This window comes from Lepidochelys kempii, chromosome 6 (genome assembly GCF_965140265.1).
Source record: "Lepidochelys kempii isolate rLepKem1 chromosome 6, rLepKem1.hap2, whole genome shotgun sequence".
NCBI lineage: Eukaryota > Metazoa > Chordata > Testudines > Cheloniidae > Lepidochelys > Lepidochelys kempii.
In genome coordinates this window covers 106393705-106410511 of record NC_133261.1, presented here as the reverse complement: position 1 = coordinate 106410511, position 16807 = coordinate 106393705, and the positions used below count along the sequence as shown (strand labels likewise).

Here is a 16807-nt window from a genome sequence, read left to right as displayed (position 1 = left end):
TTGTCTGATTCCGCAAAAAGAAAAGGAGGACTTTTTTTCCACTGAATGCTTCCGATGAAGTGAGCTGTAGCTCACGAAGGCTTATGCTCAAATAAATTTGTTAGTCTTGAAGGTGCCACAAGTCCTCCTTTTCTTTCTGTAATTGTAGTGACTGACTTTCCTTAATGCAACCATTCTCATTGCATGGCTGCACTTCAGTCTCTGTGGTAGTGGCTACATTTCTGGTAGACAGCAGTGCTTGACAAATGTAGATGATGTTTCTTATGTAAATCAGCAAGAATCTTCTATAGTTCAGGTAGTAAATACAAGGGGTTTGGCATTTGGTTTGTAGGTAAAATATGTAGCACATCAGGCTGACTCAGTAAATGTATCAGAGGCTTCATTCTTAGTTTCAATCTCCTGCTCAGAAGGAAAGAACTCAAGGAGAACTATAATTGTTGACTTGTAAGCCTGTAGAAATCATGGGTGATATCCTGGCCCTATGGAAGTCAGTGGCCAAACTCCTGTTGTTTTCAGTGGTGCCAGGATTTCACCCCATACTTTCAGAGTAGAGGTCAAGAGAGCTCTATTAATTTTTGTGCTGAGGGCATAAAAAGTGCTTCACATACAGGTGATGTAGGGCGCTGTTGTGTAGAGAGGATCCTCAGCCTTACATGCTCCAGAATGAAAGAAATAGATGTGGATTTAGCATCAAAGCTTTAAATCCCATTCTGCTTTAGAACACCCACTTTGTCCGCAAGAGAGACATTTTTTAAAGACACTTTCAGTGCAGAATTAACTCCTTTTCCTATCTTTCCAGGTTGCAACAATGGCTTGTGAATCTGGCTAGCAAAACATGGGAAACTTGCTTCTCTAAAAGCCTTGAAGATTGAAGGCAAAGTGCCCAAGATCAGTCTGATACTTGAAAATTATTATTTATTATGCTAGCGTCAAAAGGTTCTAGTCAGGCAGGGTGGGAGCCCCATTGTGATGATAGGCAAAGTGCAAAGCATACAAAGATGTGGTCCCTGCCGCGGGAAGCATATAATCTAATTTAAGACTAGAATCAACAAGTTCATAGTTAGTGAGATAAAACACATGAGGGAAAAGAGAATGAGGGTAATGGTAATAAGACCACCTCTTAACAGAGGTTAATTATCTGCTCAAGGCAGAGCTCTGAAATTCCTTATGCCAGGCAGCCCCCTTGTCTGCTTTTCTTAGGAGTACCTTGGCACTTTCTCCCATGCCACCCCTTATGCTTATGGAAGATACTTCTCATCCCAATTTGCAAAGCCACCATCATCTCTTTGAAATCCCCCCTTAAAATCTTCCTTTCCACTGGGCCTTGGTTATGTTGGTGGCCACTTGGGACAAATGAGATGTCACGGTCACTAAAAGACACAAACACCCTTCCCTTCAGTGTTGCCTGGTCTTCCTATCCTAACTGTCTGTTTATTCACCTGCTGTGTACTGTGAGAATCCTAGATTTTGTGAGCTCTCTGGGCCAGGGACTGTCTCTGTTCTTTTTCTGTACAGAGCCTGGTATAATGGCGCCCTGATGCCTGACTGGGAACCTTACTGCAGTAGTAATAGTAGTAATTAATAGCTGAATGATTAAATATAAATATGTAAATTACTAAATATCAGCAGATCCCACTGTTTTAAACAGGGATGGGTTGACTTTAAAGCTGGCTGCTGTTGTTGGGTACTTGACTTGTCACTTGTCAGTGCTTGAGTGACGCCCTTCCCCCACCCAGTAATACTGATAGTGGATTCCTTCAGCCCTTTAGAAGAAAGTCCTTTGACATCAATCCGTTGATCAGCGTTTACACCATACTCATCACTGTGGTGTCTAGTAGCCCTGCACCTTTAGATATTGCTGAATGGTCACTTAAGCCATATTTTTGTCCTGCGAAACAACCATTTCTACAGAGTCAGAAGTATTCTCTCCCCAACAGGGGGTTTCTAGGTCTTTGACAGAGCTCTGAAGAAATTTTATCCTGCTTTGTACCCTACAATTCTTGTGGCCCTGATGTGTCACAGCCACTTTGTGGCCCAGGAGAACTAGACTAAACTGTTTTAGGAACACATCAACCTTGTCCCCTGAGTACTGGAGGTCAAGTAACATGAGATCTCTTGTCCCCCCTGGGAGCCCATAGACTGGGAATCAAACCCATGCAGCAGTTCAGAGTTGCAGATTATTACCTTGCAACTAAGCCAGTCTGCCCAGGGCATCATTTAAGTATGGTAGATTAAACAGTGAGCCAAAATAATCCTTTAAGTAACTCCATTGGCTTCAGTGTTTAATGACCTGTGTTTCCTTTGCAGCATGTGGACTTTGGGCTTATTTGAAAACATCTAACCAGTTTTATTTATAGGAATACTTGAATTCATGTTTGAACACAGAACTGTCTAGATTCAAAAGTTACCATTTACAGTGCTGCTTTTCACCCAGCTGAAACACTGATGGGTTTGAAAATGCTAGCAAAGAAAAAAAAATCCTGCTCAAACCTTCATTTAACCAAAGCCTGAAAACAGCTTCCTTCAAACCAAAGGGATGGGAACTTTATTAACTGAGAAGTCAGGCCTTGGGGGCACATACAGAAAGTGAAGCATTATTATGAAATCTCAATATCCGTTTACGATCAGCTTTGGGACTGAGATGAACTGTGCTCATAAATGGTAATTTATCGGTGCTGGGCTTTGCCTTAGTGGCTGCTGAGCTCCTTGAGTCTAGGATAGTCATCAACAGAGGCTGCTTCTTATTGTAAGGGAGTATCTCCCCTGTAGAACCAGCTGCACAATGTTACTGTTATTTATTTTTATCACCATAGTGCTTCATTGCCCTAGCCATAGACATTGTGCTAGGTGCTGTGCAAACACCACAAAGACAGTCCATGCCCAAAGCACTTATGATCTAAGTAAATGTGTATTTCAGCCTTACATAGCTGCCCCAGCTTGCTTCCTTCCTAGGGAGTACATTCTTAGCCCAGATGCTATAGGGCTGGAGTAAATCCCACAGCCACTGTGGATTTACTCCCAGCAAGGGAGAGCGGACAGGACAGTGAGGAGGCTCACCTATGAACTCTGCCCCTGAGGCAGCTTGGTAGTCCCAAGGTCTGAAGCTGGTTTCTTTTTAGACAGATGGGCTTGCTCCTCAGCACAGCAAGAAAGTTTCATTCATTTCTGTCTGCGTACAGCCCTGTGCTAAGAGAGCTTCTGTCATGGTAGGGAGTGTGTAATCATCATCTTGATAGTAAGAGGGATCTTAATTCACTTTCAGAATACCAAATAGATCATTTTCCTTTTTGGAACATAGAAGCAGTAAACTCCTAAGATGCTTCTCTTTGATGTTCACACCTTCCTGTCCCTAGTTTGCTTTTTCAAGCTGTGGCCAAATTCTGCCCCGAGCTATACTCTCAGTTGCCTACACTGGGGTTGCACAGTTGTAGCTGAAAGGAGAATTTGGTCCTTAGCTTCTAGCTTAGCTCTTTATCTGTTTCTTTAGCTATCAGTCTCTGGGGGGGTGTAGCAGGGCTCTGCAGGGCCTCTTGGTTCCTGCCCCTGCTGTGCTGACAAAGTCACTCGGGGAACCTGGAGTTCAGTAACCACTGGTGCCATTTATTTATGGGTTGGGCTCCCACCACCTTTTCACCATACACAGCGTGGGTGCTAGTGTCTGGCCCCTGGCAGGATGAGGAAGAGCTATAGCTTCCTCCTGGCTTCCTTCCTCCCAGCCTTTTATATAAAGCCAGGCTAATTGCTCTGGCAGCTGTCTCCCATTCACCAATTAGGCACAGGTTTCAGAGTAGCAGCCCTGTTAGTCTGTATCTGCAAAAACAAAAGGAGGACTTGTGGCACCTTAGAGACTAACCAATTTATTTGAGCATAAGTTTTCGTGAAAGCTTATGCTCAAATAAATTGGTTAGCCTCTAAGGTGCCACAATTAGGCACAGGTTTTCTCTAGCCAGCTCCAATTTACTTCCCTTAATGGGAGCTGGTGTGACAGAGGGCTAAGTCAGCAGTTCTTACCCAGCACTCTGTCATAGGGGGTCTTCTGGGGGCTAAGTTAGTACACAGTTTCTCTTCCAGCTGACTTCTTCTGTTCGGATTTTGAGTCTTTACAGTGTTCTTCTTTTCTCCCTGCTTTGCTTTTATATTTCCTGGACCTAATGCTCCACTCACTTAAATGGATGTGAGCCAGGAGTATCTTCCCTTAGTCAATGAACGTACATGGGTGTAACACTGATGTGAGAGGAGAATCAGACCTGACCGTTTCCTCTTCTCCATCCCCATGTTTGCTCTACCTTTCCAGTCATTGTTTCATCTTTACATTCATCTTAATCCTAGAAATCATGTCTAGTAGAGTACAAATTAAGATGACATGGGTCAGGTTCTGCTTTCATTTACACTAGTCCAAATCCACAAAGATTCCGTTGGCTTCAGTGGAGTTACTCTGCATTTACACTGGTGTGAGGGAGAGTGCAACCTGGCTGTGCCTAGGAGCAGATAAACTGGATTCAGCATGCTCCGATGGTGGAAGTGTAAACTACAACCAGTGTAGCAGTGGCGCCATCCTGCCAGTTTGACTTGCTAGCAAACCTAACAGTAACAGTGGCTCAAGACATCAGAACTGAGTTGGGAAAACATTGCATTTTATTTTCCAAAGGTTCCAGAAAGTCAGGAGATAGACAACGCCTAATGAGTTTGAGCATCAGAAAAGTGTGATGCATGAAACACAGGTCCCGTTTGGGAAATCCCTGGCTAAACAGCAATACCGCTGGTGTTGACTGAAGAAGTTGGCTAAATTCTGCCCTCTGTTCCTGGGATTGTAGAGCTGTAACCGAGGCACAGTCGGCTAATATGTCAATCAGATTCTTCTCAGAAGTACAGGGAAGAAAAATCGACTGCCAGGAAAGTGCAGAAGAAACAGAAAAATACTTAAGACAGGCAAACAAAAGTTACGTCTGGGTCCAAGATTATATCAGTGATTTCTGAAATCTCAGCTCTAATTTGTACCCCTGCTGCACTTTTGCTTCTTACTGTTTTTAGTACAGGGTATTATATGGTAATTCCTGTTCTACAAACATATGTCAGACATAATAATTTCAAACATTAATCCCTAAAGGAGTTAACCAGCTAGTTAGTTGGTGACCTGAACTCTAGAGAGTTTCTTGGGGATTATCTCTATTTAAATCTTATTCACCTTTTAAACAGTGGCATCATGCTGTGTGCTGTCCTTTCTTTGGTCAGATTGATCTCTAGTGTGGCTTCTTGTCTCCCATCCATGCCCATTTAGTAAAGGGAAATCCTGTTCTCTCACGATCATGATGAAAAAGGAACCCATCTCTTTTTCTTCTTACTCAGGTGTCCTAATTTATTTCACCATGCTGCACTGATGTCACAACTCCTAACAAGGAAAGTCCTTAGGCTGGGTTGTGATTAGGGCACTGGAAACCAATGGGGAATGGTGGTGAAATCAGAACAAAATTTCCCTAGGATTCAGTCAGAGATTTTTGTAGGATATTTTTGTTATCCACATGATCCTTCTACATTTACCACTTGATACTAACATAAGACACAAAAGAGAGTCATTAAAAATATTAATGAGTTGGTGCCAGCCTCCAGCAGCAGGGCTGAGAGTTGCAGATGAGAAGCAGCCAGCAGGAGTCAATAGGCTGTGCTGCTGAACAGCCAGGAGAGGCTGTGATTCAGGAAGGCATGACATAGCAACACTACAGACCTAGAACAGTAGCTGGGACTGAAATTACTGGGGATTGAGTTTTAAAACCTAGGACAATCCTGGCCAAATCGGGACTCCTGGAAGCCATGGATAATTTTCCTTAGGTTTGCAATGCAGTCTGACCTTAAAGTCACAAGATCTTTATAATTCCAGATGGACAGAACTAAGGGATGGGTTTGTTTCTGCAAAATGAAAACCAGAAGTTCAGATCCAGATCCCGTTTGATCTGAGATCTCCTAAAGATGTATAAATAGTTCTGGCTTTGACACACCTCTTCTACTGACCTTCATGTAGGTGATATGCAGGCAAACCTTACAACTTTCTTTCTAGATTAGATTTCCTGGAACGTTGTTAGTGTATTTCACAAGGAAAATGTCAATGAAATAGTGTAACTCACTAGCTTTTTCCAATTTAACACACAATACACCTCCTATGGATAGTGCCACTAGTTCAGTATTATCAGACCACTGTGCAAGATATGGCCCTGTGTGTATAGAGCAAGCTAAAGGATTAAGGAAACTTAATAACACTTGCAAATATAGAACATAATTTGACTATAGCTTCACCATTTGCATTTAGTGAGCCCTGTGCAGGAAGTGTCTGTCAGAGGCTCTGTTCCACTTCAGTTTAACAGTAGTACTGCCCCACAGACACAATATTCAGATTTTCCTTCTTACCTATTTTCTAGGTCGGTGTTTCTCAGTTTGTGGTTTGCATATCTTAGATGGGTTGCCGGAGCACAACTATTGGGTCACACTCTGTGGGTTGGCAGGGGTGGGGTGGGGAATAGTTGATACAACACAAAACCCTTTTGAAAAAAAGCAAGTTACCTATGTTCACATTAATGACACACAGTGTTTGTTTGTGCTTTGAGATTACTGGTAAAAGACTATTACTTCTTTTGGGTCAGAGTTCAGATTGTCATGTTGTGGTGGAATATACATTACTGTAATAAAGAAAAAATTATTTAGGTGGGATATATAAGATCTGTAATATTCTTAACTATCCATGTCCTTATTTTAAGTGCTTGAGATTTGTGAATGATGTGATTTAATCATTTAATCATCACTCAGCAACACTAATCGTTTTTTGAATTTACAAATGTGCTTGTATATCTAGATGTATCTATATATAGATGGACCCTCAGCTGGTGTAAATTGTTATCGCTTCATTGACTTCAGTGAGTCTGACAATTAACTGCTGAGGATCTGCCCCATAATATTTAGCACGGGATTTTCAAAGGAGTCTAAGGAAATTAGGCATGAAGGCCCAGATCCTCAAAGGTATTTAGACTCCTAATTCCCATTGATTTCAGCTTTGATTTCAATGGGAGTTGACGCACCAAAATATGAGGATGTGGGCCCTCATACTTATTGAAATTCAATGGGATTTGAGCATCTAACTCCTTTAGGAGCCATCACTGAAAATCCCAGATTCAGGGCTTGGCTACACTTGCGAGTTACAGCGCAATACAGGAGCCCCGGGCGCACTAGCTCACTACCCGTCCACACTGGCAAGGCACGTAGAGCGCTCTGACTCCGCGGCTACAGCGCTGCTGGTACTCCATCTTGGCGAGTGGAATAACATTTGCTGAGCCACCACTGGGGTGCTGCGGCACCAGTGTGGACGAGGTGTTGCATTACTGCGCTCTGATCAGCCTCCGGAAACATCCCATAATCCCCTTAAATCAAGTGGCCACTCTTGTCATTGTTTTGAACTCACTGCAGGAATGCGGATGTGCCCTTTGAAAGCTGCGTTTCTGACAGCTGGCTGCTTATCTGCTCCGAAACAAAGCAACCATTACTGTGCAATGCTGTGTGTGAGAGAGGGAGGCAGGGGGAGGGTGGGTCTGCTGCTGTCTGAACTTACAAGACAGCATGCTGACATGCTCTCAGCACCCCTCAAAACCCACTCTCTCTCCCCCCACATACACACAACACACTCCCTGTCACACTCCACCCCCACCCCCACCCCCACCCCATTTGAAAAGCACGTTGCAGTCACTTGTATGCTGGGATAGCTACCACAATGCACTGCTCTCTGTGGCCATTGCAAGAGCTGCTAATGTGGCCACGCCAGTGCGCTTGTAGCTGTCAGTGTGGACAGATTGCAGCGCTTTCCCTACCGCCCTCTACGAAGGCGGGTTTAACTCAAAGCGCTCTACATCTGCAAGTGTAGCCATGCCCATAGTTATTAACATATAAGTTATTTCATTTGCAAAAGGTTAGCAAAGTTGAATTCCACTGGAGTAGGAAGTGTTAAATGTTTGCTTTACTTTCATTGCTCAGCAGCAGCAGTTATCGGGGATCACAGCTCCAGTTTAAAATAGCTCCAAGAACATTTTCACCGGAAAGGGACTGCTGACACAAAACTTTAGACTCAGTCCTGCTGCCACTGAAATCAACGGCAAACCAGCAGTGACTTCAGGGGGATCAGGATTGGATCCTTTGTTAGGTTTACAACCCTAGTTAATGCTCTACTGGATAAGATAGTGCGGCTTCTCATATAGAACTTCTTCCCTGACTGTAAAAGTATCAGACTACACAGTAACAGAACTTTCGGTTGGGGTTTCAGTCTCTTGGTGGAACTGAGCATAACCGCAAACTCCAGTGGCTAATAGGAATAGTCTTTGGGATTGAAAGCATATGCTTGCTCTGTTACTGACCCACAGTGCCTGGCATACAGGCACGGTAGGAGGGTGACTAAGCTATGGAAACTGCTAGAGTTCAGGCAAAAATGAGTCACAGGAAGGCAGCCTATTTTACTCAATTCCAGAAATGTTCTCAACCGTTCAGAATTAATTGAGATGCTATTTACGGTTTGCAGTGGACTATTCAGTTTCTGAAGAAAGAGCTTGGGGATAAGGTTGCTGCCAGCTTCAGTCGTTTACTGCACCTGGGATGTAGGCAAACCTTATTTTACTTTAGAGCAGGGGTGGGCAAACTTTTTGGCCCGAGGGCCACACGGGGCTGCGAAACTGTATGGAGGGCCGGGTAGGGAAGGCTGTGCCTCCCCAAACAGCCCCAAACAGCCCCCAGATGTGGCCCACAGGCCGTAGTTTGCCCACCTCTGCTCTAGAGTCTGGGTTTGTTTGAACACAAAGCGATGCCATTTTTGTAACAGAAAGCCCTGGCATCAGCTCAACACAGATATTGTTATGAATAACGTCTGAATTATTGAATTATCTAGATGCAACTTTAGTTACCCTGGAGTATGTGCTCTTGAGAGGGTTCCAATGTTTTAGGTCTTGGAGCAGTTATATGCTATTCTTAAAAAACCGTCACTGGGTAGTGTAAATAGAAGCAGGTTCATGTATTTATGATCATGAGCTTTGATCCTCTAGAGATCACATAATTATTTTAAGCTTTGAATGCAGTGTTTAGAATAGGGCTGTGTTTACAGACTCCCTCTTCCATAGGACAGTCATTCCCACAGACCTACATTTTAATTTTAACTTAAAAATAATTAAAAACCAAACAGTGGCAAACTTTGCCAGTTTCATTTCCATGAAGATGAAGGTTTTTTTAAGATTTGCAAAAATTAGGACTTAAATTTTTTTTTCAAGTTTTTGTTTTTTAAAGAGGGAAAAGGCATTGATATCCTATTAAGGATCAGGTCTGACATATAAGTTCTGAACAGGTGTTCAGTAGTTGTAAATGTTCATATTTCTAATATATACTTGAAGGTTACCTACAAAGGCCACTGATTTCAGAGTTGTGTGCTGAGTGCTCCCCATCACCAGACAGAGATAGGCAGTTAGCATATTTGCATCAAAGTCAGTTCTTTTAATAAGATCGGTCTGAAGCAAAGAGTCCCAGTTCCAAACACTCAAACATTGAGAACATTTGGATCTGATAAAGATCTGAACTTGGTGGCTTCAGGCATATTTCTAGATTCTGAAATGTCTAGCCCCCGCTATGGATGAGTGGTTCTGGCTCCAAGTGAGGAAGATGAGTTGTGAGATGTATATTAGCGTTGTCGGGGCATGTTCACACCAATATATGTGTCCATGTAAGCCTTGTTGCCCCTTGTCCATCATTTCTTATCCCCATACTTACAGGCACTTTATTTTGCTGCTTTCACTTGTTCAGTCTGGTCTGGTACTTAGACTATAAGCTCCTCAGGGCAGGGGGTTTATCTTATTTGTTCCGTAAAGCGTCCAGGCTCATTGTAGGGTGCTGTGTAAGTTATTCTCTTTGTACAGTGTCTAGCACAATGGGGGCCTGGGATACTAGGCGTTACTGCAGTACAAATAATAAATACTAATACATTAATAATAAGAGTTACTCTCATCCAGTCAGAGGACAGTAACCATGATTACCATGTGACCTTTGGGTCTAATTAAAACTAATCAGCACAGCTGGAGTATTGGGTGATCCAATTAGAATTAGAATTGGGTGTTAGAACAATCTGCCGAGCAAGAATAATTTGCAGAATTTATTTGGCAAAATAATTTTGAATAGCACACATATGTGAGAAAATCATAGATTATTCACATGCAAGGCGTGACCAGCAAAAGGGGTGAAATTTATCAGATACGTTATTCACTAAAAATTGTTCACACAGCTGCAGTTCCAGTCCCAGCCAAGACCTAGACACCGTAGAACATTATTGGTCAGTATTATCAGTACCCTTGCATGGCACCCAGCTGTGAACTGTGGGGATGTGCAGTCTTTAGCAGACAGGTGGGATTTAATTAATTACATAAACCCTAGCCCCAGGGGCTATGATTCTAATGTGCTTGGCTTGCAATGCTTTTCCCTTGGCTGACTGATGGTGTAACTCTTATTTTAGGGAGCTGAGCAGAAATTGGAAATCTAGTCTGGACAGTTTCACCAGAAGGGGTTCCAAGTTCATAATCTGAAGGTTGCAGGTAGGCTACTAGTTACCTTTTACTGGCAATTGCAGAAGGAGAAGATACGCTTAGTCTGAGGATTCCATATTAGCATATTAGAGGAATGATGGTCCAGGGATGAGAGCACTAGTCCAGGACTTGGGAGACCTAGGTTCAACTCCCTGCTCTGCTACAGACTTCCTGTGTGATTTGGGCAAGTCACCTAGCCTTTCTGTGCCTCAGTTCTGTTGTGTTGTAAGCCATATGCACTGCAGCTTCTTTGAGTATTGACTGTCTGTTTATTCAGTCAACTAGTATATAACTTTGCAATAGCTCCACACTTTCAGCAGGTTCCAACAACGCACCCACCACAACCTGGAACAGCCACACGTTTTGTTATCCGACTATCTGCCTGCTCCCCCTAGTGGCTATTTGTTATACATATTATAACAAGTTCCCCATCTGCGGAATGGAGACGATAGCACTGCCTTACCTCACAGGGATGTTGTGAGGATACCTACGTTAAAGATTGTGAGGGACTCAGATCCTGTGATGATGGGGGCCATATAAATACTTAAGACAGATATTGTACAGTGTTTCACTGGTCATAAAAAGAAATTAGAAGTGCCCTTACTTACTCCTGCATTTTACTAATCTGGCCGAATTACAGCAGGATAATGTCTACTTGAGCGAGGTGGCAGAATAAAGGGGAGTGGGAGATTTTGCAATTAAAAGGAAAAGCATCTCCTTTTTCCCCCTCAAAATTAAAACTTTGAAATTTTGAAGATTTAAAATGTCAAAATTCTGCTGGCTGCCACCCCTGAAGTGAAAAAGGGAGTAATCCTGGATCTTAGCTTTGATTTATTTACAAGTCCAGCTTCCTTTTAGAGGAAAATTATTGGTCCATACTTCTGCAAATGGCTTCTTAGAACTGGAAATTATGGAAGTGTAAAAGCAATTTTATAAAGTGAGGGGATATTATATAAGAACAGCCATACTGGGTCAGACCAAAGGTCCACCTAACCAAGTATCCTGTCTTCCAACGGTGGCCAATGCTAGGTGCCCCAGGGGGGAATGAACAGAACAGGTAATCATCAAGTGATCCATCCCCTGTCGCCCATTTCCAGCTTCTGGCAAAACTGAGGCTAGGAACACCAACCCTGCCCATCCTAGCTAATAGCCATTGATAGGCCTATCCTCCATGAATTTATCTAGTTCTTTTTTGAACCCTGTTATTGTCTTGGCCTTCACAACATCCTCTGGCAAAGAGTTCCACAGATTGACTGTGCGTTGTGTGAAGAAATACTTGCTTTTGTTTGTTTTAAACCTGCTGCCTATTAATTTCATTTGGTCACCCCTAGTTCTTACGTTATGAGAAGGAGTAAATAACACTTCCTTATCTACTTTCTCCACACCAGTCATGATTTTACAGACCTTTATCATATCCCACCTTAGTCGTCTCTTTTCCAAGCTGAAAAGTCCCAATCTTATTAATTACATTTATATTTATTCCCACTGGAGTTTAAGGGCTTGTCTACACTTAAAACACAACAGCAGCACAGCTGCAGCACTTGAGTGTAGCCGCTACCTATGAGAACAAGAGGGATTCAGTTAGATAATCCACCTTCCTGAGATGCAGTAGCTAGATTGATGGAAGAATTCTTCCATTTTGACCTAATACTGTTTACACAGGGACTTTGGTCAGCTTCCCTATGCTGCTCAGGGGTGTGGCTTTTTCACACCCTTGGCCGATGTAGTTAAACTGACCTTATTTTCTAGTGTAGACCAAGCCTAAAGCAGATCTGTGTGCTGGAAAGAATTAGCTTTACTATGAATTGGTGAACAGATCCAACAAACTGTGTTATCGTTCTGATGTTCAGTGACTCACGGTAGGGGTCAGTTAAGCTGAAGAATAGCTGTTGTGATCACGTGGTGGCAGTTGGGTTTGTCAAGTAGCTATGGGTTTCCCTTGAGAGTGGATATTGTTTGGAGAGGAAAGGAAATGGCAGTGCTGCAAGTAAATGCTCTACACTCTGCCACCCGTGTGACAACCAGTTGGCTATAGCCATAAACTTTAAGCAGGAAATGGACGTGATTGTTCCAAGAACACCCAGCATGTGTTTTTTCTTCAGTACATTAGTTTGGACAAACAGTTCCTGATGGTCATAAACATTCACCACAAATAGTACAGGAAAAAACTGCCTTGGAAGATGTTCAAGGTTCTAGGGTTAATGTCCTGAACCCCAAAAAATGGTTAAGCTACAGATTGCTGGGGTACAGCTAATGCTTACCAGAATCTCAAGAGTTTCTCCACTTACTCGAAGTGGACCAAATTTAGCTCTGCTGTGAGTACCATTCCACCTGAAGTAATCTAGTCCTTTATATAGGGATGTATGTGCTAATAGTAGCATGATTGAGAGCAGTAAATTTATTAGAGCTTGTCTACACTATCCGTCAGATTGGCGGGCAGTGATCGATCCAGTGTGGGTTGATTTATCGACCGCTGAGCACTCTTCCATCGACTCCGGTACTCCACCAGAACGAGAAGTACAAACGGAGTCGACGGGAGAGTGTCAGCTGTCGACTTACCGCAGTGAAGACACCGCAGTAAGTAGATCTAAGCACATCGACTTCAGCTACACTACGCATGTAGCTGAAGTTGCGTATCTTAGATCGACCCTGTGCTGTAGTGTAGACAAGCCCTTAGTATGCCAAGAACTCTCAGCTTTGGAATCGTGGAGATTGATGTGTCGCTTCTACAGTAGTATATGCTAATTCCATCTCCACTTCAAAAGACTTATGCTCCTCTACAACTCTCTCTCTCTCTCTCTCTCTCTCTCTCTCAGAACTCTCCTTACAATATCCAGGACAGCTGAGCAGTTATTAAATTACCCCAGAACCCAAGTACCAAACAATTTCCAGAACCACAATAGTTTCCACACTTGTGCATTTGTATAAAATTTGACACACTGCAGTGTTTTTAAAAACACTTCTCATGTGCAAACCCAGAACCCTGATCTCTTCCAAATGGAAAGAGTTATGAAAAGCTTGAAGTATTTCAATAATTGGAAAATACTGTCCCTCCTGGCGAGTGATTTAACTTTCCTGGAGCGCTTTTCTTTCCCTCTCTTTTTATTTGTCAGAGAGCTTGGTTCTGGAAGTGAGTCAAGTAGTACATGAGCACAGGAATTCAAGACATACTGAAACCATTTAAAAGCCAGTGCACTATGAATGTTTGGTTTAAAAGTATGTTTAAGAAAGGGATCAATTATGAAAAATGTGTTAAGTTAAAAAAAGCAGAATGGCTTCGCAGGGAGAAAAAAGTATATTGGGAAACTTGGAAAAATAATGATAATATTGCCAAAAATACATTGCACTTAAAGAGTGACTTTGAAGGATCTCACTAACTAATTAAACCTCACAATACCCGATGAGGGCTGTTAAACCTGTTTGAAAGAGAGTTAAACTAGATGCATAAATTAAAAAAAAAAAAGTACTTTAGGAAATTCAGAGAACATGATGCAGATAGAGGGCCAGATCCTCTGGTACATGAAAGCTGGTTTCATAGAAATGTAGGGCTGGAAGGGGCCTTGAGAGGTCATCTAGTCCACCCCCCTGTTCTGAGACAGAATCAGGTATGCCTACACCAATCTTGGCAGGTGCTTGTGCTGCTCTGACTCTAAACCCAGTTAAGCCTGCCACTGAATCCTTGAGACAAGGGATTATTCAGGTGATGTAGAACAGCTTTTACACCAGCACCATTCCAGCAGTTGTGCAGAGGTATGGCCAGGGAAATAAGAGCACAGCCAGGCATCCCTATGCCCCAATGATCCCCTGCAGCCAGAACGGTGCCTCTGGCTGCTCTAATTTATACGAGGGACTAGACTGAGAGCCCGGTAGGTCCATGGCCTTGCGAGTGCACATGTGTGATTAAGCTACCTTTATATCCTTTCTCCTGAGCTGTGCTGAGCAGAGCTTAGCCACAGCTCCGTATCTGGCTCAGTATTTTATTGGTAAAATCAGGGTTGTTTCTGACCTGATCCCTATTTATTTAAGTGTCCAAGGTTTATTTTTTCTGGGGGGAAGAGATGAGGTCAGAGCTGTGGGGAGGGGCGAGGTAGGAATGGGAAAAGTGGATCAGCTAAATGGGTCCTGTTTTGGCCCATCTCTAATATTTTCCACTTACCAAATTACTAAAACTCAGCCCTCAAATAATTTTTATAACCCGTGGATATGTCTGAGGAGCTGGCCTGCGTTAGCCAGATAGACTGCCTCTCTCTCAGTATCTTGGAATATTCTCCTCTCTTTTGCCTTTACTGTCCCACAGGGGGTGACTGCTTTGTTCAGTGCTTTGTTATTTGCACCTTGATTTCTTATGATTAATTATTACTCACATATGCTGTCACAGATTTCTCCATTATCAATGCGCTTTATAAATTAATACATACATAAATTAGAATCTTTATATAAAAATTGTTCTAAGAGTCACCTCTATAGATCTCAGACGGGAGGCTGTTCCAGTCACACCAGACCCAAGTGTCTGTAGGATTGTGCCTCTGGCTCATCCCTCAAACTAAACTACACAGAGTAGCATGAGCAGTGCCTCAGTCCCCACTGAAGCCCATAAGTCTTCCTTCACGTGTGTCCAGATGGTTTGGACAACTCATAGAACATATATAAGATAGGACCATTTGTTGTACAGCCCTGCTGACAGATATTTCTTAAACCGTTTCTACGAGAACTAGGTTTGATTTTCCAAGACAGGTTTCTCAGTTGGCCTGCACCTTGAGAATGAGTTCACTCCTGGTTCTGTCACAGGAGGGTTTGTGCAACCTAGGACTACCCATTTCCTTTCCTAGAGGCTTCCTACGCAGGCAAAATCCTTCCCACGCACAATCCTTCCATCGCCCCCGCTGAGCACCAGTCCTTATGTGAACCTGGTCTGCTAGGTAGGTCAGCTTGTCAAACTGGGCCCAGTAGAAGTAAGAGCGTAGCAGGCCAACCCACCCACATCCCCTACTTTATTGTGGGGCTTGGACCCAGCTGCCACAACTACCAAGGGTATACGCAGGTCAGGCTGTCTGGGAAATGGAGCGAGCCAGCGTCTCCCCTGGGCAGCCTTTGCCTTTGCGGGCTCTTACCAAGCCCTGGCCTGTGCCCTCCACCAGGAGACCTCGCAGTGGAGGGTAGTAGCAGTATTACTCCCTTGCCTAGGGTGAATCCCATCTCCAGCACAGCTACCCCCATGAGCACAGAGGAGTGCACATTTGGCCCCCAATTCAGGGTGATGCTGCAGCTGTGACAAGCGTGTGAGAATGCTCATGCCCTGCCACCACACTGAGAGGAACAGCAGCAGGCTAGTGAAAAGCTAGGGGTGGGGGTGTATAGAGGAAGTGGAGGATGGGGATATAAACAGGTCACTCTCTCCCCCTCAGTGGTTATGATCAGGGTGTCTTCCAATTTCAAGATGTTATCAGAAATCCTGGGCTGGATTCACCAAGGGCCATACTCTGCCTCCCCTTGCTCACGTAGCGCAGTACTGGACTGCATGGGAGCAGTCCCAGGGAAATCAGTGGGAACGAGTAAAGTACTACTTGGTCAGAGTAACAGTGGCAAAAATGGAGCCTCAGTAATTACCTCTGGACCTTTAAAAGAAAGGCATTCAATTGTGGATAACAAATAGGCATGACATTTTCATTAGGGAGAAACTGGCTGACAGGCATTGGCAGTGGGTGTAGGACTTGATCCAAAACCCATTGAACTCCAGGAGCCTCTTTATATTGACTTTGGTTCTAGTCCACAGAGCCTTTTATCTATAAGACCCCAGTTGATATCCACCCAAAGTGCATAGGCACTGAAAGATGTTCCCATCTGATGACTGACTAGTGATCTGTGTTAGCTGTCTCCGCCCGATTCCTGCAGGAATGGGGTCCGTATCACAAAACCATCACCACAACTTGTTCTGACTGTCTGCCTCCTTAGAAGTTTCAGCAGAGTGGATTAACTGCAAGGTGCTGAGTATTTTGGCTTGATCTGGCCAACTTCACTGAGACAGTTCTGTTTAAAGTTAAGCACACACTCAAGTGCTTGGCTAGGTCAGGGCCAAGTGCTCAGTACATTGCAGGGCTGAGCCCTAAATGGGCTTAGAGAGAGTCATGTTGATGGAAGTATTTATATTCCCGCTGCCTGTACTGTGCATTTTCTGTGAAAATACAAAGGACATTAGTTCCAGTCTGGTACGTTTCACAAGC

The 16807-nt window shown here is 43.5% G+C and overlaps 1 protein-coding gene across 10 annotated transcripts in view; it reads left to right on the top strand.

Moving 5' to 3' along the window:
• Positions 1-16807, top strand: part of SYNE3 (spectrin repeat containing nuclear envelope family member 3) — a 96346-nt gene that overhangs the window by 12856 nt on the left and 66683 nt on the right. For 2 of the 10 annotated variants that reach the window (XM_073349569.1, XM_073349568.1), the window contains exon 2: positions 10517-10595. The exons of the other annotated variants lie outside the window; for them this stretch is intronic. The gene's annotated coding sequence lies outside the window, so the exon portion shown is untranslated. The remainder of the gene's footprint in view (positions 1-10516; positions 10596-16807) is intronic. 10 annotated transcript variants of the gene reach the window in all.